Source organism: Chiloscyllium plagiosum, unplaced genomic scaffold (genome assembly GCF_037043375.1).
Source record: "Chiloscyllium plagiosum isolate Xiang-an unplaced genomic scaffold, Cpla_swu_hap1 HiC_scaffold_117, whole genome shotgun sequence".
NCBI lineage: Eukaryota > Metazoa > Chordata > Chondrichthyes > Orectolobiformes > Hemiscylliidae > Chiloscyllium > Chiloscyllium plagiosum.
Genome location: NW_028270256.1, coordinates 70,494 through 91,008, shown reverse-complemented (window position 1 = coordinate 91,008; position 20,515 = coordinate 70,494). Strand labels below are relative to the sequence as shown.

Sequence of the window (20,515 nt, the reverse complement as noted above, 5' to 3'; positions counted from 1 at the left end):
TACTGCCAGTGAATTTGCTATTTTTCCTAGCATCTCTTTTAGTACCCTGGAATGCATTCCATCAAGGTGAGGAGACTATTCTATCGTTAGCTCAATTACCTCAAAACAGTCTAAAGCTAGCTGTTCTGGAATAATGATAGTTTCCAAATCCTCACCTACCTTTGTCTCTTTGCTAGTTACTGGAAAGATATTAGTATCCTCCACTGTGATATCCCATAACTAAATGCCTCTTCTCATTTTCCAAAGGACCAACATTTACTTTAGCCATTCTTTTCTCGTTATATATATTTATATAAACTTTTCCTTTCTGTCTTTGTGCTAGTTTATTTTTCTCATGTTCTATATTACTTTTCTTTATAGCTCCTGTGGCTTTCGGTTGACCTTTAACATTTTCCCAGTTCTAGTTTCATGCTGTTTTTGGCCACTTTGTCCAACTTCTCTTTCAACTTGATTTTCCAGAACAGCAACCCAATTCTCCAAGCATTTCACATACTATTTCTTCTTGCGATGGTACTCTCGAGCTGCTTCCCTGTTTCTTATGAGGCAGACCTCACGTTTACGAGTGGTTTCTTCAGCATTCTGGGGCTGGCTTTGCAGGACTGGTGAAGATGCCATAACCATTCCCTGGTCAGCAGTGGAGTTAGGAGTTCTACAGATCTGATAGGTTTGGACATCTCCAGCAGCACCTTGAACAAGCATTTGGCTGCCTGGCACAAAGATTTGCGGTCCATCAGGGCTCTGTGCATACTGTATAATGGCTGCTCCAACCTTGGCTGTCGCTGTATTGGTCATTGTTCATGTGTGGAGTCCTTGCATTTAATCTGTACCATTGTTGGCCAGCTGAATTGCTTCCCCCTGTGTCATAGCAATGTATTGTCCACTGCTAATCTGATAGATGGGTGTCTGCATCATCGTTGTAGTAATGGTTGAGACAGTCTCTTCTTCTGATTTCTCCTCATCGATTTCTTGGCACACTGGGGGGATCAGAAGAAAGTTCATTCAGGATTTTCCTGTATGAAGGCCGTCTCGATAGAATTTCTCTACGTTTCTGAGAGTCAGTCGTGCTATCCACAGATTCCTGGGAGTCTTCATTTTAAAGTATAGTAGAAATCTGAGCAGTCTGAACTTGAGGGGACTGCGTGACTGAGGACTGAGCTGCTTGGATAACGACTTGGACTTGAACAGTCTGCCCATTCGGCAATTGCACTAAAGTTACTGCTGGACTTGTTGTTGATTGGATCCCAGGCATGGTTACCTGCATGGTCACATGATATATTAATGATCGGGATGAAGTGATGGGGGCATTCCAACGAAGTTTGCTGATGATATGAAGTTAGGTGGACAGGCAAGTAGTACTAAGGAAGTGGGGAGGCTGCAGAAGGATCTATACAGTTTGGGAGAGTGGTCCAGGAAATGGCTGATGGAATTCAACGTGAGCAAATGCGAGGTCTTGCACTTTGGAAAAATGAATACAAACATGGACTGCTTTCTAAACGGTGAGAAAATTCATAAAGCCAAAGTACAAAGGGATCTGGGAGTGCTAGTCGAGGATTCTCTCAAGGTAAACGTGCAGGTTGAATCCGTGATTAAGAAAGCGAATGCGATGTTGTCATTTATCTCAAGAGGGTTGGAATATAAAAACAGCGATGTGCTACTGGGACTTTAAAAAGCTCTGGTTAGGACCCATTTGGAGTACTGTGTCCAGTTTTGATCCCCACACCTCAGGAAGGGCATACTGGCACTAGAGTGTGTCCAGCGGAGATTCACACGGATGATCCCTGGAATGGTAGGTCTAACATATGAGGAATAGCTGAGGATCCTGGGATTGTATTCATTGGAGTTTAGAAGGTTAAGGGAGATCTAATAGAAACTTACAAGATAATACATGGCTTGGAAAGGGTGGACACTCAGAAATTGTTTCCGTTAGGTGAGGAGACTAGGACCGGTGGGCACTGCCTTAGAATTAGAGGGGATAAATTCAGAACAGAAATGCGGAAACATTTCTTCAGCCAGAGCGTGGGGCCTGTGGAATTCATTGCCATGGAGTGCAGTGGAGGCTGGGATGCTAAATGTCTTCAAGGCAGAGATTGATAAATTCTTGATGTCACAAGGAATTAAGAGCTACGGGGAGAATGTGGGTAAGAGAAGTTGAAATGCCCATCAGCCATAATGAAATGGCGGAGTTGACTTGATGGGCCGAATGGCCTTACTTCCACTCCTATGTCTTATGGTCTAATTTGATCACTTTCCTCAGATACCCATTGCTGAGTATGCCTTTTCATACAGTCCTTCCATTTCACTGGAATAGACCTTTGTAAAATGTCTTTGAAACTCTTCCACTGCTCATCAACTTCCCACCATAACATTTTTGTTTCCAGTCTACTTTATCCAGATTCTCTCTTATTCCCTTGTCCCTTAATGTTTCTGTTGCTTAGCTGCTGAGTCGCGCCACAATCAACACTGCAATTGGGAGGAAGGGGCGGAACTGGAGGACAGAGCAGCGTCCGGTCCTCCAAACAGAGTGAGTGAGGAGCGGGACCAATGCATTCTCGGGAGTGAACGCTTCAGGATTGGTCAGAAAGTAAACTGTTTTGCAGGATTGATCATTCTCACGACATAGTGGAGTATTATCCCCTCTCATAAAACAATGTGAGGTTTTAAAGAAATCGTTAAGATGTAAATCTGACAACATAGTTAAGATGTAAATCTGACAATGTACATATTTCTAATCGATTTACACAACTCGAGTAACAAACTTATTTTCAAATTCCCAGAATGATTGGAAATTTACATACCTGGCCGGTATGATTAAGTTGGATGAAAAAATCTATTTGGATATGAACCATCTCAATGACTGTAACTCGACAGAGCAATTGCTAATGTCTAATATTTCTCCCGTGATTCTATGCAGTTATGAATATTCTCTATAAACTCACTGATAATCTTCGACGCACGCGCAGTTTGGTTTCTATGAAGGGCATGCGCAGTGTCACATTAACCAGGACACGGCGAGACTTGGAGCAGCTTTCTCCGGGTGCGGCTACGCTCGGCTTCCGAGAGTGGCGTGTGGGAGACTCACTGGGAGAAAGGAGCGGAGAGAATTCAGAAGACGCGGATATAGGTGAAAAAACCCGAAAAAGACCCTCCAGGCCCTGATAAGGAGGTGGTGGTCTCTGTCGGGAAAGCGGCCCAGGGTGACGGCCGCCATTTGTTTGAGGGAAGAGGGAGTGCGGGCCTCAGAGCCGCCATCTTGAGAAGGTCAATGAGCAGGTGGGCGGGGCTATTGGGGTCGAGGACAATAGGAGAAAAGACCCACCTTAGATTACTTCACTAAAGACATGAATGCACCCGGTGGATTTTTCTTAACATCAGCAATTGTTTAATACTCACTCACAGGTTTTTAGTTACATCTTTTTTGAAGCATTTAATTCACATTCAATCATTTGCAATGGTGGGATTTGAACCTGTGTCCAGAGCACACTTGCTGAGTTTCTGGATAAATTGTTCCACAATAATGCCAATATGCCATCACTTCGCCTGCTCACAAGTTGCGCATCCCAGTGCAACAAGAATCAAAACACTTTCTTCCTGCACAATTGTTTGATCTTGCACTCTGGTGATATTACTTAGTAACTCTCCATGTAGTATCCCTCACTGTGTGGGTCGAATTGTTGCCTCTGTCAGTGTCCCTCGCTCTTGCAGCTACTCCAGATCCTGAGTAAACAGAATTCTCCACTCCAGATAGACGATGGAGACTGGGGTGTTCCAGATTTCTGTGGGACTCAGTGCCATTTGACATGTGTAGCCCTCACTGCATCAGTCTAATTTCCCATTCTGTTTATCTGTCTGTAGGTACTCAGGAAGGTCCTGACCTAATAGACTTCCCAGCTGCTGGGTGTCTAATCCATCCCTCATTGAAGATGGTTTGTCAGCCAGAGAGACACAGGGCAGGGAGATCTGGAGCCTTCAATAAATCCTGCAGTGAGGTAAGATCACTCACAGTGCAGAGAGCAATGAGAGGGCTCCAAACATCAGTTAACAGGACATGACATAGCTATAGTGCTGGAAGGGGAGCACAATACAGACACACCCCAGGTTCGGTCACCGCCTTTACTGCAAGTTTTGTTGTACTAAGACAACATCGGGAGTGTCACAGTTATCAATCCAAGCCTGTGCTGTCTTAGTGAGCATCAGTACAAAAGAGGGGAAAGCAGGCCTTCCACGAGAGGGTGGGAATGCTGTCTGAGAATGTTCCATTCTGTGTTCCCTCTCCTACACTGTATCTATGGCTTGTCATGTGGATCAGTCATTCTAATGCTAAAAACAGTTCCTATCTCTGTACTTTCCTCCCCTCTCACCAATCACTTCATACGTTTGAACCTGCTCCAGTCCAGACGACCATCCATATCTCTGTAACTTACTTCAGTCTCGACAACATGCCTTGTCACGAGAGTCCACTCCCCCAATAACGCAAGACTTAGGGTCTGTTTCTGTGCTGCATGACTCTCTGGCCGAAGTCACCAATGCTGGCCAGGTTTCCTGAACTGAATGAGTTGCATTTCCCTGCGTTTGGCCCATGGCCCTTCAAACTTTCTCCCCTCCATGTTCCTGCCCAAATGTCTTTTCCATGTTGTAATTGTTCTTGTTTCTCCCATGTGCCACTGGCAGTCCATTCTGTATATGAACCGTCCTCTGTGGAAAATGTTGCCCCTCAGCTCCCTAAGTAAATCTTTGCTCTCGGTCACTCCTCAGGCCTTACCCATTCTGCTGTGGGACACAAACCCTCCCCGGTACAGACTTCCCTCGGACATTTGTGGGTGGCATGGTGGCACAGTGGTTAGCACAGCTGCCTCACAGCGACAGAGACCCGGGTTCAATCCCGCCTCAGGCGACTGTCTGTGTGGAGTTTGCACGTTCTCCCCGTGTCTGTGTGGGTTTCCTGCGGGTGCTCCGGTTTCCTCCCACAGTCCAAAGATGTGCAGGTCAGGTGAATTGGCCATGCTAAATTGCCCGTAGTGTTAGGTAAGGGGTAAATGTAGGGGTATGGGTGGGTTGCGCTTCGGCGGGTCGGTGTGGACTTGTTGGGCCGAAGGGCCTGTTTCCACACTGTAATGTAATGTAATCTAATCTAATTACCCATCCTGCTGTGGGACACAATCCCTCACCGGTACAGATGGCCCTCGGGCCCTACCTATTCTGCTGTGGGACACAACACCTCCCTGATACAGACACCCCTTAGGCTTTACCCATCCTGCTGTGGGACTAAATTCCTCCCTGGTAAAGTCTAATCTTGAGCCTTGCCCACCCTGCTGTTGGACACAACCCCACTTGGGTACAGTTTTCCCTCTGGCCTTACCCATCCTGCTGTGCAACACATTCCATCCCCAGTACAGACTGTCCACAGGCCTTACGCATCTTGCTGTGGGACCGAACTCCTCCCTGGTACAGTCTACCCTTGAGGCTTACCCATCCTAATTTGGGACGCATACCCTCCCCAGTACAGATTACTCTCTGGCCTTAACCGTCTTGCTGTGGGATACAACCCCTCCGAGGAACAGACTCCCCTCGAGCCTTACCCATCCTGCTGTGAGACACAACCTCTCCCTGGTGCAGACTCTCCTCGGGCCTTAACCGTCTGGCTGTGGGACACAACCCCTCCCCAGTACAGTCTACCCTTGAGCCTTCCCTGTCCTGCTTTGGGTCGCATACCTTCCCTGGTACAGAGTACCCTCCGGCCTCACCCTTCCTGCTGTGGGACACAACCCCTCCCCAGGTCAGACTCCCCTCGAGCCTTCCCCATCCTGCTGTGGAACACAACCCCTTCCCGGGACAGACTCCCCTCGGGCCTTCCCCATCCTGCTGTGGGACACAACCCCTTCCCTGGACAGACTCCCCTCGGGCCTTCCCCATCCTGCTGTGGGACACATCCCCTTCCCGGGACAGACTCCCCTCGGGCCTTCCCCATCCTACTGTGGGACACAACCCCTTCCCGGGACAGACTCCCCTCGGGCCTTCCCCATCCTGCTGTGGGACACAACCCCTTCCCGGGACAGACTCCCCTCGGGCCTTCCCCATCCAGCTGTGGGACACAACCCCTCCCCAGGTCAGACCCCCCTCTGGCCTTCCCCATCCAGCTGTGGAACACAACCCCTGCCCGGTACAGACCCCCCTCGGGCCTTCTCCATCCAGCTGTGGGACACAACCCCTGCCCGGTACAGACTCCCCTCGGGCCTTCTCCATCCAGCTGTGGAACACAACCCCTTCCCGGGACAGACTCCCCTCGGGCCTTCCCCATCCAGCTGTGGGACACAACCCCTGCCCGGTACAGACTCCCCTCGGGCCTTCCCCATCCTGCTGTGGAACACAACCCCTTCCCGGGACAGACTCCCCTCGGGCCTTCCCCATCCTGCTGTGGAACACAACCCCTTCCCGGGACAGACTCCCCTCGAGCCTTATCCATCCTGCTGTGGGACACAACCCCTGCCCGGTACAGACCCCCCTCGGGCCTTCCCCATCCTACTGTGGGACACAACCCCTGCCCGGTACAGACTCCCCTCGGGCCTTCCCCATCCTGCTGTGGGACACAACCCCTTCCCGGGACAGACTCCCCTCGAGCCTTACCCATCCAGCTGTGGGACACAACCTCTGCCCGGTACAGACCCCCCTCGGGCCTTCCCCATCCTGCTGTGGGACACAACCCCTTCCCGGGACAGACTCCCCTCGAGCCTTACCCATCCAGCTGTGGAACACAACCCCTGCCCGGTACAGACCCCCCTCGGGCCTTCTCCATCCAGCTGTGGGACACAACCCCTGCCCGGTACAGACTCCCCTCTGGCCTTACCCATCCTGCTGTGGGACACAACCTCTGCCCGGTACAGACTCCCCTCTGGCCTTACCCATCCAGCTGTGGGACACAACCCCTGCCCGGTACAGACCCCCCTCGGGCCTTCTCCATCCAGCTGTGGGACACAACCCCTGCCCGGTACAGACTCCCCTCTGGCCTTACCCATCCTGCTGTGGGACACAACCTCTGCCCGGTACAGACTCCCCTCTGGCCTTACCCATCCTGCTGTGGGACACAACCACTGCCCGGGACAGACTCCCCTCGGGCCTTCCCCATCCAGCTGTGGGACACAAGCCCTGCCCGGTACAGACCCCCCTCTGGCCTTCCCCATCCTGCTGTGGGACACAACCTCTGCCCGGTACAGACTCCCCTCTGGCCTTACCCATCCTGCTGTGGGACACAACCACTGCCCGGTACAGACTCCCCTCGAGCCTTACCCATCCTGCTGTGGGACAGGTTGATAATTATATTGAATAGTATCCCTCCAGTGTGGAAACAGGCCCTTAGTCCAGCAAGTCCACACTGACCCGCGATAGATACCCTGCTCAAAATAGCTTCAAAATACATAGAAACAGTGATCACTGAATTGGGTAAAACTCCAAAGTTACATTGGGCAGTTTAAAAGTCTCGCTGTATTGTTGATATGTTCCTTTTCTTCAAACAGGTAACATTTTTATTAAAGCAGCAGATGTTCATTGTGAGAGTGTCTCTGTTAAACTGGAATCTGTTCTGTTCTCTGTGTAACAGGCTGTTGTTGTGTGCGATGGACTGTCACTAACAGTGTAATTGACCTGTGAGTCCTTGATCAGGTTTCCTTTGTCTGAAAATCTCATAATCAGTGAACTATGCATCTGCTCTTCTTAGCGAAAACAAAGAATCATTTCTCAACGAAAAAACGGCACATCACAAAGCTATTTCATGGATTTCTGGCACACACCACCTACCAATGTATCTGGTAAGTCTGTTTCCTGAATAATTCTGAACTCTATCTGTAACTCTGAAAGTATCTGTATTGCTTGTCAGTTGATTGAGAATTCAGCCTCTTTGTTCTGAGCTGTTGTGATGCAGGCGGTGGCTTCATTCTGTCTCTGCCAAGTTTGTTTTCTCCTTCTGCTGTGATTCTGGGAGATTCCTTTCTGCAGGTGAGAATATTCAGTGACTGAACATTGAATGATTTTGACTCTAAGAGAGCAGTGGCCTTGTTTTCAGCTCATTATTCACTTTCCATTTCCTGGTTGTGTTGAATGTTACAGAAACAGACTCTGAGCAATGTTTCCATTCACTTGTATTAGATTCATTGACAGCCACGTGGTCAGTCAGTTTCAGGCCGATGGATCAGTTTCTCTGTCCTATTAGATGGTGGCCACTTGCACAGTTTCCGATGGTTCACCTCAGTGTCAGGCCGTCAGCTGCTGAAACCCTCCATCCAGCATTTGTTCTCTCTCACCATGACTACTCCAATACAGTCCCAGCTCGTTTCCCACATTCTACCTCCGTATACTCACGATCGCCTCAGGTTCTACTGTCAGTATCCTTACAGCAAGTCACGTAAGTCATCCACCTCCATTTCACGCTGCTCTACATTACATTCAGTCCAAATATAATTTCAGAATTCCATTCATTGCGTTTAAAAACACCCATGATCTTGTCCTGTCCAAGCATCCAGGTTCCATCAGGTAGGTGGGTGTCCGGGTGGTTGGGTTGAAGCAAGAGCAGGAAACTGAGGATCATACAGGGGACAAAGATGGGGTTGGATGCGGGATGTTTAAGGAGAAAGAGCTGGTGTATTGTTGGGGATAGCTTCTCAGGGGAGTAGCACAGCGGTAGCCAGGTCTATAATACTCAATGGCCTGAGTTATCGGAAGAGGTTGGACAAGCTGGGACATTTTTCTTCAGAGGACAGGAGACATAAGGGAGATCTTATAGAAATGTATATGATCATGAGAGGCATGGATAGGGTGAATGCATTCAGTCTTTTTCCCAGGGTTGAAGAATTGAGGACTAGAGGGCATCAGTTTAACGTTAGAGGGGAAAGAATAAAAGGGAACGTTAGCAGCAACTTTTTTACACAGATGCTGATTCTCATACGGAATGAGCTGTCAGTGGAAGTGGCTGAGGCAGGTACATTAACAACATTTAAAAGGCATTTGGACAAATACATGGATAGGAAAGGATTAGAAGGAGATGGGGCATGGGCAGGGAAATGGGGTGACCATAGATGGACATTATGGTTGCCAGGGATCAGTCTGGCCCTTAGGGCCTCTCTCTGTGCTGTAGGACTCTATGACTCTATAACTGACTCTGCTGTAGACCAAGGGAGCGAAAATGGGAGGAGAAGCACTAGTTGGGGGCATAGACAGGTGTTACTGTGGCTGCGTCTGAGACTGTTGTATCCCTGGTGCCTGGTCAAGGACATCTCTGAGCATTTGCTTGAAATTCTGAATTGGGAGAATGGGAGGCCAGAGGTCATGGTGCACATTGCTACCAACGACACGGGTAGAAAGAGGGATGAGATCCTGAGGAGTAAGCACAGGAAGTAGGCAACGACTGAAAAGCAGAACCTTGAGGCTAGTAATCATTGCGTTAACACCAGTCCCATGTGCTTGTGAGACAAGGAATTGAAAGATAGCAGAGATGAATGCATGGCTGAAGAGCTGGTATAGGGGGAAGAGTTTCAGGATCTTGAATAATTGGGACCTGAACTAGAGGGGAATTGATATCCTCACTGGGAGGCTTGTTCCTGCTACAAGGGAAGGGTTTCACCTAGAATGGCAAGGTCCTGGGAATCACAGCAGCAGGGCAGCACGTGGGGGGTAAGGAAGGTCGGAAGATGTATACGAGTCAATCAGAAAGGAAATACAGAGAAATGAACACCATTGTACGAATGGGCTGATTGTGTTAATTTCAACACAAGGCGCAACATAGTTAAAGTAGATAAGCACAGATCCGATATTGTGGCCATTCCAGAGATTTGGTTCGGAGAAGGATAGGACTGGCTGCTCAATATTCCAGGGTTTCATTGTTTCAGATGAGATGGAGAGGAGGGTAAAAGAGGTGGAGGAGCTGCATTACCAATCGGGTGAATGTTATGTCTGCACCCAGGACATACTGGAGGGGCTCGCCCACTGAGGCAACGAGGATAAGAAGGATGCAGTTAATGGGATTATACTATAGGACCCTCAATCTGCCAACGATACCTCGAGGTACAAATATCTTGGCAGAATATCTCGGCAGAGGCAATAACAACAGAGTTCTCAAAGTGTCTTTAACTTCCCCACCATTTGCTGGCACTACTTTAGAGCAAGAGGCTGAGACGGTGCAGAGTTTATTAAGTGTATCCAAGAGGGTTTCTTGAAATAGTAGTGTAAAGGAGGGGTAGGGGCCATAGTGGACCTTATATTGCTGAATGAGCCTGGCCAGGTGACTGACCTTTCAGTGGGAGACCATTTTGGAAACAGTGATCACAACTTAAGTTTTTTTTAAGGCAGCTACGAATAAATGGGATGTTTCTAAATTGTGGGATTGCAAATGATGTCAGTATTAGGCAGGAGCTAGGGAGTGTTAATTGGGAGGAGCTGTCATCAGACAATGCCACATTGGACACGTGGGAGTTAGTTAAAGGCTTGCTGATTGGAGTTCACGACCAGCATGTTCCAGTAAGGAGGAGGGATTAGGCTGGTAATGTAAGGGCCCCTTGGTTAACAAGGGAGGCTGGGAATTTAGTCAAAAGGGGAAAAAAACAAGCCTATGCAAGGTTTGGGAAGCTAGAATTGGACATGGCATGTGAGGAACGTAAAAAAACAAAAGCTGGAAGGAACCTGAACCGGGAATGAGCAGAGCAAGGAGGGGCATGCCCTTCGCAAGTAGGGTTAAAGAGCATCCCAAATCGTTCTGGAGATAATTACCCACAAGAGGATGTGAACATGGATTGTTACAGCGCAGTACAGACCTTTTGGCCCTCAATGTTGCACCGACCTGTGAAAATAATCTGATGCCTATCTAACCTACAACCTTCCAATATTACCCATATGTATGTCCAATGCCCATTTAAATGCCATTTGCGTCAGCAATTCTACTACTGTTGCAGGCAATTAAGTCACCTCTCGACCTTCTTCTTTCCAACTAAAACAGCCTCCATTCCCTCAGCCTTTCCTTGTAAGACCTTCCTTTCATACCAGGCAATATCCTAGTAAATCTACTCTGCACTCTTTCCACAGCTTTCACATAACTTGGAAAGAAGTCGGGCCAGTCAAGACTAAAGGAAGGAACTTGTGCTTGAAGTCAGTGGAAGTGGACGAGATCCTAAATAATTACTTTGCATCGGCATTCACCCAGGAAAAGAATATTGGGGATAATGAGATTTGTGTGGAGTATGCTAATGTGCTCGGGTATTTTTGAGGTCGAGAAAGAAGCATTAGATTTCTTGAACAGCATTAAAGTGGATTAATCCCGAGGATCCGATGGTAGCTACCCCAGGTTATTGAGAAAGGCAAGACAGGAGATATTTGGGGTCTTGAACATGATTGTTGAGTCCTCACTTGCCACTGGAAAGGTCGCAGAGGACTGGTGAGTAGCTTATGGTGTTCCTCTCTTCAAGAAGGGAAATAGAGACAATCCAGGAAGTTATAGCCTGGTGAGTCTCACCTCAGTGGTTGGGAAGCTTTGGACAGAATTTTTACGGATCGGATTTATGTGCATTTAGTAAAGAATGACCTAATTAGGGACAGTCAGCGCAGCACCATGAGATGCACAAGGTTGCTGGTCAAAATGTTTTACCCAGAGTTGAAATATCTTTACTAGAGAATGTGCATTTAAGGTGAGAGGGGGAGAGCTCAAAGGAGATGTGAGGGGTAATATGTTTTCCACAGAGACTGGTCGGAATCTGGAACATGTTGCCAGGGATGGTGGAGGAGGCAGAAATGAGAGGGTTGTTTAAGGGGTTTTTGGGTGAGCATGTGAATATGCAAGGATATGGAACAAAGATAGGAAGAAAGGATGAGTTTAATTTGGTGTCACATTCAGCACAACATTCTGGGCTGAAGGGCCCGCTCCTGTGCTGTACTGTTCTTTGTCGTGTTTCTTTTGTTACAACATGACGGTGACCCCCTCTGTTAGTTAAACCAAACACCCAGAAAAGTTCACCTCCCCACATAATCTGTTAAAGTCTGAGTGACAGAAAACTCACACATTCCACTATTTAAAGAAAATAGCATTAATCTATTTTTAACTCAAAGTGAATATTAAACAACTATTCATAAATCTAAGCTCTCCCTTTCTTTTCACTGCATATTATCTGCCTCCAGCTCTATAACTATACGTTATTTCAGTAAGACACTTATTAAAATTACATCAATTTAATATCGAACCCACACAGTGACTCGTGAATTTTGTGTCTTTCTGCTTCTGGCTGAGGATCTCCCTGGGTCGTCGTTGTCTTCTTTTACTCCGAGTTTGTTTCATATGAAAAGGTACCCTTTGATTGAGAGACTTTCCTAATTTATTGGTGAGCAAGATGTTGACTCTCCCAGACAGCAGTTACTCTCTGACCAATTTTTAAAATGTCCACATTTTATACGCCCCCATCAGATCATCTCATTGGCTTGATGCTGGCAAAACAATAAATTCAAACTCAATTGGGTTTTAGAATCTTGGGGTATAATTTAAACTGTTAGGTTAAATTTGAATTTTGTCAAAACAGCAACCAACATAGGTCTATATTTCACAGCCAAATGTTACATTTGTTTCTTTTCCCAGTACACTTTGGCTTGCTGGCTAGTCATATACAGTGCACAGTTCAGAAGAGTGTTCTCTCCCTCTTAAAGATAGAGTACACACCTTCAACTTTATAACACTTTGAGCATTACCTTATCAGAAAGGTCGTTCATTAAAGTGACAAGCAGTAGATTGTTTACATAACCTTTTTAGCTTAATATTTCAATTTCAACATAAAACAAAAGCTTGTGTTTGTGAGAGGATCATGTTACTGTGTGCAACAGACTGTCACTAATAAGATTATGCTCCCAATAATGCAGATTTCCTTTGTAAATTCTGCATGAAGTGATTTAAACACCTGGAAAGGGATTTGGTTTTCCAATGTGATTTCCATCAATGCACTTATTGGAACCTCAGGCAGACAGACAGACCCAGATGAGTGCAAATTTGTTTTCCTCACTGAAGGAAGCACACGTTGCCATCAGAGTGTTTGTAACAGAGGGGCACCAACTTATTCCTGGTTCTGGAGATTGTTGAATCAGTGGGTGAGATTCAGATATCCTGTACTGCATGTGATAAGAGGTGTTTTCATTGAATTGGATATTATGACCAAAGAGATTGGCAGGATTGATGTTGGCAGCTGTCTCTGCTGATAGGAATCTACGATGGGTCACAGTCTCAGGACTGGAGAGCAGCCTGAGTGACTGAGATAAGGAGAAATGACTTCACTCAAACACCTGGGAATCTGTGATCATTTCCACCTCAAGAACGGAATCACTGACTACATTCCAGAGAATAATTTGCAATGCTTGCAATACTAAGTGGATCAAAAGATGTTGCAGCAACTGGGTGAGTTCTGAAAAGTTAACGATGATGTTACTAAAATGAACACACATGCTGTGGCTGCTGGAAATTTGAAACAGACCGGCAGCTAATGTAGAGAGAGAGAAGCAGAGTTAATGTTTTGCATTTGATTAGATTAGGTTACTTACAGTGTGGAAACAGGCCCTTCGGCCCAACAAGTCCACACCGACCCGTCGAAGCGCAACCCACCCAGACCCATTCTCCTACACTTAACACTACGGCCAATTCAGCATGGCCAATTCAGCATGGCCAATTCAGCTAACCTGCACATCTTTGTGTCTGTGGAAAGAAACCCAAGCACCCAGAGGAAACCCACACAGACACAGGGAGAATGTGCGAACTCCACCCAGTCAGTTGCCTAAGGCGGGAAATGAACCCGGGTCTCTGGCGCTGTGAGGCAGCAGTTCTAACCACTGTGCCACCTGTGCTGCCTACAAACTTTTAATCAGAACAAAGAATGTTATTAAGCTGCAGTCAGGCTCCTGGGGCTAAATGGTATCGTTCTGTCTGTGTTGCTAAAGTTTTTTTTTGGGAGAAACAATCCCCTCATTTGCTTGGCTGTGGCACTGTGATTGCACTATTGAAACAGCAAGGACTCTTTCTGGGTCTCATTGATGTCTGGGTGTAAATTAGGGTCCATTGTTCATCGCTGACTCTGGAGGCAGTTCTGATACGTGGGAATATTCAATTTAAAATGTTGATCCTGCAAAATAGCAAGGTTTTCTCCCAGCCAGGGAATCAGACGTCCATTACTGATCCTCACTGACCATGACAGGATTGAAACTGAGAGATTTATTTTTGTGACTGACACAGTCAGATATGGTGTACAGTAGCTCTCACAGTCCTGTCCTTCCACACATCCCGGCTTCCGGACTCTGAATCAGAGGATCTCGATGGAGAAACACTTCCAGCAGTTGGGACAATTCTGAAGATACCCAATATACACATTCTGGGAATCCCTGAAAAGTGGTCTGTCAGGTTCATAATGGATATTTCTTTAATATTTGCTCAGTGAATTCCTAGAACAGAGAGATTCATTGGAGGCCCAGATTGTCAGCTTGAAGAGTAGTCACTGCTTTAGTGTAGGAAATGGAAGGGTATCATTTGGATTGTTCATTTCACCCATTTGTAGAGGGAGCTATTGCTTTCATTGTGAGTGGGAGCTTGAGAGAAGCTGATTTAGCGTGATTGTGGGGATGTTTATACAAACTTTCAGGAACGGATTAATACACCAGAGGAATGTGTCAGTGTTTCCAGGGGGCTCTGAGAGGGGTGGGCGTGGGGATTGTGTCAGTGTTTCCAGGGGGCTCCGAGGGGGTTGGGTGGGGGGAATGTGTCAGTGTTTCCAGGGGGCTCCGAGAGGGGTGGGCGTGGGGATTGTGTCAGTGTTTCCAGGGGGCTCCGAGAGGGGTGGGCGGGGGGAATGTGTCATTGTTTCCAGGGGGCTCCGAGGTGGGGGGGTGAGGAGGGGGAATGTGTCAGTGTGTACAGGGGACTCCGAGGGGCTGGGTGGGATGTACCTCAATTTACAGGGGGCTCCTGTCCCCCCACCCACCCCCAACCGCATCCAACGCTGCTCCCATCAACCACGTCTGACACCGTCCCCCCCAACGCCGCCCTCCCAACGCCGTACCCCCAACCCCGTGCAACGACGTTCCCACCCAACCCCGTGCAACCCCATCCCCGCCCAACCCCGTCCCCCCAACCTTGTGCAACTCAGTTCTCCCCAACCCCGTGCAATGCCGTTCCCCCACAACCCCGTTCCCCCAACCCCGTTCCCCCATCCCCGTACAGGCCCAACACCGTGCAACGCCATCCCCGCCCAAACCCGTCCCCCCAACTCCATGCAACGCCGTTCCCCAAACCCCGTGCAACGCCGTTTCCCCAACCCCATCCCCCCAACACTGAGCAACCCTATTCCCCACAACCGCGTTCCCCCCAACCCCGTCCCCATCCAACCCCATGCAATGACCCCCCCAACCCCGTTCCCCCAACCCCTTGCAACGCCGTCCCCAACCCTGTGCAACGCCGTCCACGCCCAAACACGTTGCCCCAACCCCATCCCCACCCAACCCCGTCCCCCCAACACTGAGCAACACCGTTCCCCCAACCCCGTCCCCCCAACACTGTGCAACCCTATTCCCCCTCAACTCCGTCCCCCAACCCGTGCAACGCCATTGCCCCCAACCCCGTGCAACACCGTTACACTCCCAGCCCTGTGCAATGCCGTTCCCGCCAACCTTGTACCCCCCAATGCCGTTCCACCCAACCCCTTCCCCCCAACCCCGTGCAATACCGTTCCGCCAACGCCGTTCCCCCTAGCCCCGTGCAACGTCGTACCCCCACAATGCCGTTCCTCCCAACCCCGACCCCCGAACCCCATGCATCGCCATTCCCTCCAAGCACATCCCCCCCAACCCTGTGCAACACCGTCCCCGCAACCCCGTGCAACGCCGTTTCCCTCCAACCCCGTGCAACGCCTTTCCCCCAACCCTGTCTCCCAACCCCGTGCAACACCGCCCCCCCAACCTCGTGCAACGCCGTTTCCCCCCAACCCTGTCCCCAACCTCGTGCAACGCCGTTTCCCCCCAACCCCGTGCAACGCCGTTCCCCCAACCCCGTCCCCCCAACCTTGTGCAACGCCATACCCCCAATGCCGTTCCACCCAACGCCGTTCCCCCAACGCCGTTCCACCCAACGCCGTTCCCCCAACGCCGTTCCCCCAACGCCGTTCCCCCAACGCCGTTCCCCCAACGCCGTTCCCCCAACGCCGTTCCCCCAACGCCGTTCCCCCAACGCCGTTCCCCCTAACCCCGTGCAACGTCGTACCCCCACAATGCCGTTCCCCCAATCCCGTGCAACGCCATTACCCCCAACCCCGTTCCCCCATCCTGTGCAACGGCGTTCCCCCAACACCGTTCCCCCAACCTTCTGCAACGCCGTACCCCCCAATGCCGTTCCACCCAACCCCTTCCCCTCAACCCCATGCAACACCGTTCCCCCACAATGCCGTTCTCCCAAACTCCGACCCCCAACCCCATGCATCGCTATTCCCTCCAACCACATCCCCCAACCCTGTGCAACACCGTCCCCGCAACCCTGTGCAACGCCATTCCCCCCGACAACCCCGTTCCCCCAACCCCGTGAAACGCTGTTTTCCTGCAACGCCGATCCCCAAACCCTGTCCCCCCAACCCCGTGCAACGCTGCTCCCCAACCCTGTCCCCAACGCCGTTCTCCCGCACCATGCGCAATACTGTTCCCCCCCAACGCCGTTCGCCCCCAATCCCATCCCCCCCACCCCGTGCAACGCAGTTAGCCCCCACCCCGTGCAATGCCATTCCCCCCAACCCCATCCCCCAACTCCGTGCAACGCCTTTTCCCCCAACCCCGTGCAACTTCATATCCCCCCAAACCCATTCCACGCCGTTCCCCCATCCCCATTCCCACAACATTGTGCAACGCTGTTTTTCCCCAACCCCGTGCAACGCCGTTGCCCCCAACCCCGTGCAACTTCATGTCCCCCCAAACCCATCCCACGCCGTTCCCCCATCCCCATTCCCACAACATTGTGCAACGCTGTTTTTCCCCAACCCCGTGCAACGCCGTTGCCCCCAACCCCGTGCAACTTCATGTCCCCCCAAACCCATCCCACGCCGTTCCCCCATCCCCATTCCCACAACATTGTGCAACGCTGTTTTTCCCCAACCGCGTGCAACGCCGTTGCGCCCAACCCCGTCCCCCCAACCCTGTGCAACACCGTTCCCCCTCAACCCCGTGCAATGGCGTTGCCCCCAATGCCGTACCCCCCAATGCCGTTCCCCCAACCCCGTGCATCGCTGTTCCCCCCACTCCGTGCAATTACGTTCCCCCCAACCCCGTTCCCCAACCCCGTGCAACACCGTTTCCCTCCAACCCAGTGCAACGCCGTTCCCCCAACCCTGTCCCCCCACCCCGTGCAACCCCGTTCCCCCCAACCCCGTCCCGCCAACACCGTGCAATGCTGCTCCCCCCCAACTCTGTCCCCCAACCCTGTCCCCAACCCCTTGCAACACCGTTCCCCCCACTACGTACCACGCTTTTCCCCCAACCAGTGCTATGCCAATCCCCCCCAACCCCGTCCCCCAACCCCGTGCAATGCCGTTCCCCATCCCCAAACACCGTGCAACGCCATTCCCCCAACCCCATCCCCCCACCACGTGCAACACCGTTCCCCCCAACCCGGTGCAATGCCGTTCCCCCCAACCCCGTGCATCACTGTTCACCCAACCCCGTACAATGCCGTTCCACCCACACCCCGGCCCCCCAACCCCGTGCAACACTGTTCCCCCCAACCCCGTGCAACGCAGTTCCCCCAAAACTGTCCCCCCCAAACCTGTCCCCCCCACCCCGTGCAACCCTGTTCCCGCCAACCCCGTGCAACGTTGCTTCCCAACCCTGTCCCCAACCCCTAGCAACGCCATTCCCCCCAACCCCGTTCCCCAAACCCTGCTCCCCTGACCCCGTGCAATGCCGTCCCCCCCACCCCGTGCAATGCTTTTCCCCTCACCCCGTGCAATGCCATTCCCCCCCAAACCCGTCCCATGCCGTACCCACATTCCCATCCCCCCAACACCGTGCAACGCCATTGCCCCAACCCCGTCCCCCAGAGTGTATGTGAGAGATAGGGAATCCCAGAGAGTCCCCGGGTGCGTGTGAGAGATCGGTAATCCCCGAGTGTGTGTGAGAGATAGGGAATCCCCGAGTGTGTGTGAGAGATAGGGAATCCCAGTGAGTCCCCGAGTGTGTGTGAGAGATAGGGAATCCCAGAAAGTCCCCGAGTGTGTGTGAACGATAGGGAATCCTAGAATGTCCCCGAGTGTGTGTGTGAGATAGGGAATCCCAGTGTGTGTGTGAGAGATAGGGAACCCAAGAGTGTCCCCGAGTATGTTTGAGAAATAGGGAATCCCAGAGTGTCGCCGAATGTGTGTGTGAGAGTCCCAGTGAGTCCTCGAGTGTGTGTGAGAGATCGGGAATTCCAGAGAGTCCCCGAGTGTGTGTGAGAGAATCCCAGAGTGTCCCCGAGTGTATGTGAGAGATGGGGACTCCCAGGGAATCCCAGAGAGTGTGTGAGAGATGGGGACTCCCAGGGAATCCCAGAGAGTGTGTGAGAGAGATAGGGAATCCCCGAGTGTGTGTGTGAGAGATAGGGAATCCCCGAGTGTGTGTGTGAGAGATAGGGAATCCCCGAGTGTGTGTGTGAGAGATAGGGAATCCCCGAGTGTGCGTGTGAGAGATAGGGAATCCCCGAGTGTGCGTGTGAGAGATAGGGAATCCCCGAGTGTGCGTGTGAGAGATAGGGAATCCCCGAGTGTGCGTGTGAGAGATAGGGAATCCCCGAGTGTGCGTGTGAGAGATAGGGAATCCCCGAGTGTGCGTGTGAGAGAATCCCAGAGAGTCCCCGAGTGCGTTTGAGAGAATCCCAGAGAGTCCCCGAGTTTGCGTTTGAGAGAATCCCAGAGAGTCCCCGAGTGTGCGTGTGAGAGAATCCCAGAGAGTCCCCGAGTGTGCGTGTGAGAGAATCCCAGAGAGTCCCCGAGTGTGCGTGTGAGAGATAGGGAATCCCCGAGTGTGCGTGTGAGAGATAGGGAATCCCCGAGTGTGTTTGAGAGAATCCCAGAGAGTCCCCGAGTGTGTTTGAGAGAATCCCAGAGAGTCCCCGAGTGTGCGTGTGAGAGAATCCCAGAGAGTCCCCGAGTGTGCGTGTGAGAGAATCCCAGAGAGTCCCCGAGTGTGCGTGTGAGAGAATCCCAGAGAGTCCCCGAGTGTGCGTGTGAGAGATAGGGAATCCCCGAGTGTGCGTGTGAGAGATAGGGAATCCCCGAGTGTGCGTGTGAGAGATAGGGAATCCCCGAGTGTGCGTGTGAGAGAATCCCAGAGAGTCCCCGAGTGTGCGTGTGAGAGAATCCCAGAGAGTCCCCGAGTGTGCGTGTGAGAGAATCCCAGAGAGGCCCCGAGTGTGCGTGTGAGAGAATCCCAGAGAGTCCCCGAGTGTGCGTGTGAGAGATAGGGAATCCCCGAGTGTGCGTGTGAGAGAATCCCAGAGAGTCCCCGAGTGTGTTTGAGAGAATCCCAGAGAGTCCCCGAGTGTGCGTGTGAGAGAATCCCAGAGAGTCCCCGAGTGTGCGTGTGAGAGAATCCCAGAGAGTCCCCGAGTGTGCGTGTGAGAGAATCCCAGAGAGTCCCCGAGTGTGCGTGTGAGAGATAGGGAATCCCCGAGTGTGCGTGTGAGAGATAGGGAATCCCCGAGTGTGTTTGAGAGAATCCCAGAGAGTCCCCGAGTGTGTTTGAGAGAATCCCAGAGAGTCCCCGAGTGTGCGTGTGAGAGAATCCCAGAGAGTCCCCGAGTGTGCGTGTGAGAGAATCCCAGAGAGTCCCCGAGTGTGCGTGTGAGAGAATCCCAGAGAGTCCCCGAGTGTGCGTGTGAGAGATAGGGAATCCCCGAGTGTGCGTGTGAGAGATAGGGAATCCCCGAGTGTGCGTGTGAGAGATAGGGAATCCCCGAGTGTGCGTGTGAGAGAATCCCAGAGAGTCCCCGAGTGTGCGTGTGAGAGAATCCCAGAGAGTCCCCGAGTGTGCGTGTGAGAGAATCCCAGAGAGGCCCCGAGTGTGCGTGTGAGAGAATCCCAGAGAGTCCCCGAGTGTGCGTGTGAGAGATAGGGAATCCCCGAGTGTGCGTGTGAGAGAATCCCAGAGAGTCCCCGAGTGTGTTTGAGAGAATCCCAGAGAGTCCCCGAGTGTGCGTGTGAGAGAATCCCAGAGAGTCCCCGAGTGTGCGTGTGAGAGAATCCCAGAGAGTCCCCGAGTGTGCGTGTGAGAGAATCCCAGAGAGTCCCCGAGTGTGTTTGAGAGAATCCCAGTGAGTCCCCGAGTGTGCGTGTGAGAGAATCCCAGAGAGTCCCCGAGTGTGCGTGTGAGAGAATCCCAGAGAGTCCCCGAGTGTGCGTGTGAGAGAATCCCAGAGAGTCCCCGAGTGTGCGTGTGAGAGAATCCCAGAGAGTCCCCGAGTGTGCGTGTGAGAGAATCCCAGAGAGTCCCCGAGTGTGCGTGTGAGAGA

General features: G+C 51.2%; 1 long non-coding RNA gene and 1 pseudogene across 2 annotated transcripts; one reads left to right on the top strand and one right to left on the bottom strand.

Moving 5' to 3' along the window:
* Window positions 1-354: 354 nt before the first annotated feature.
* LOC148134021 (cyclic AMP-responsive element-binding protein 1 pseudogene) lies at window positions 355-1,249 on the bottom strand (annotated as a pseudogene).
* A 1,777-nt stretch (window positions 1,250-3,026) lies between these two features.
* LOC148134020 (uncharacterized) lies at window positions 3,027-12,124 on the top strand. Of its 2 annotated transcripts, none has more exons than XR_015755958.1 (4): window positions 3,027-3,121; window positions 3,853-3,986; window positions 7,709-7,799; window positions 11,062-12,124. It is a non-coding gene; the product is annotated as an uncharacterized LOC148134020 (long non-coding RNA). The 2 variants fall into 2 exon arrangements; XR_015755957.1 differs by having other exon boundaries at window positions 7,592-7,799.
* The last annotated feature ends 8,391 nt before the right edge of the window (window positions 12,125-20,515 follow it).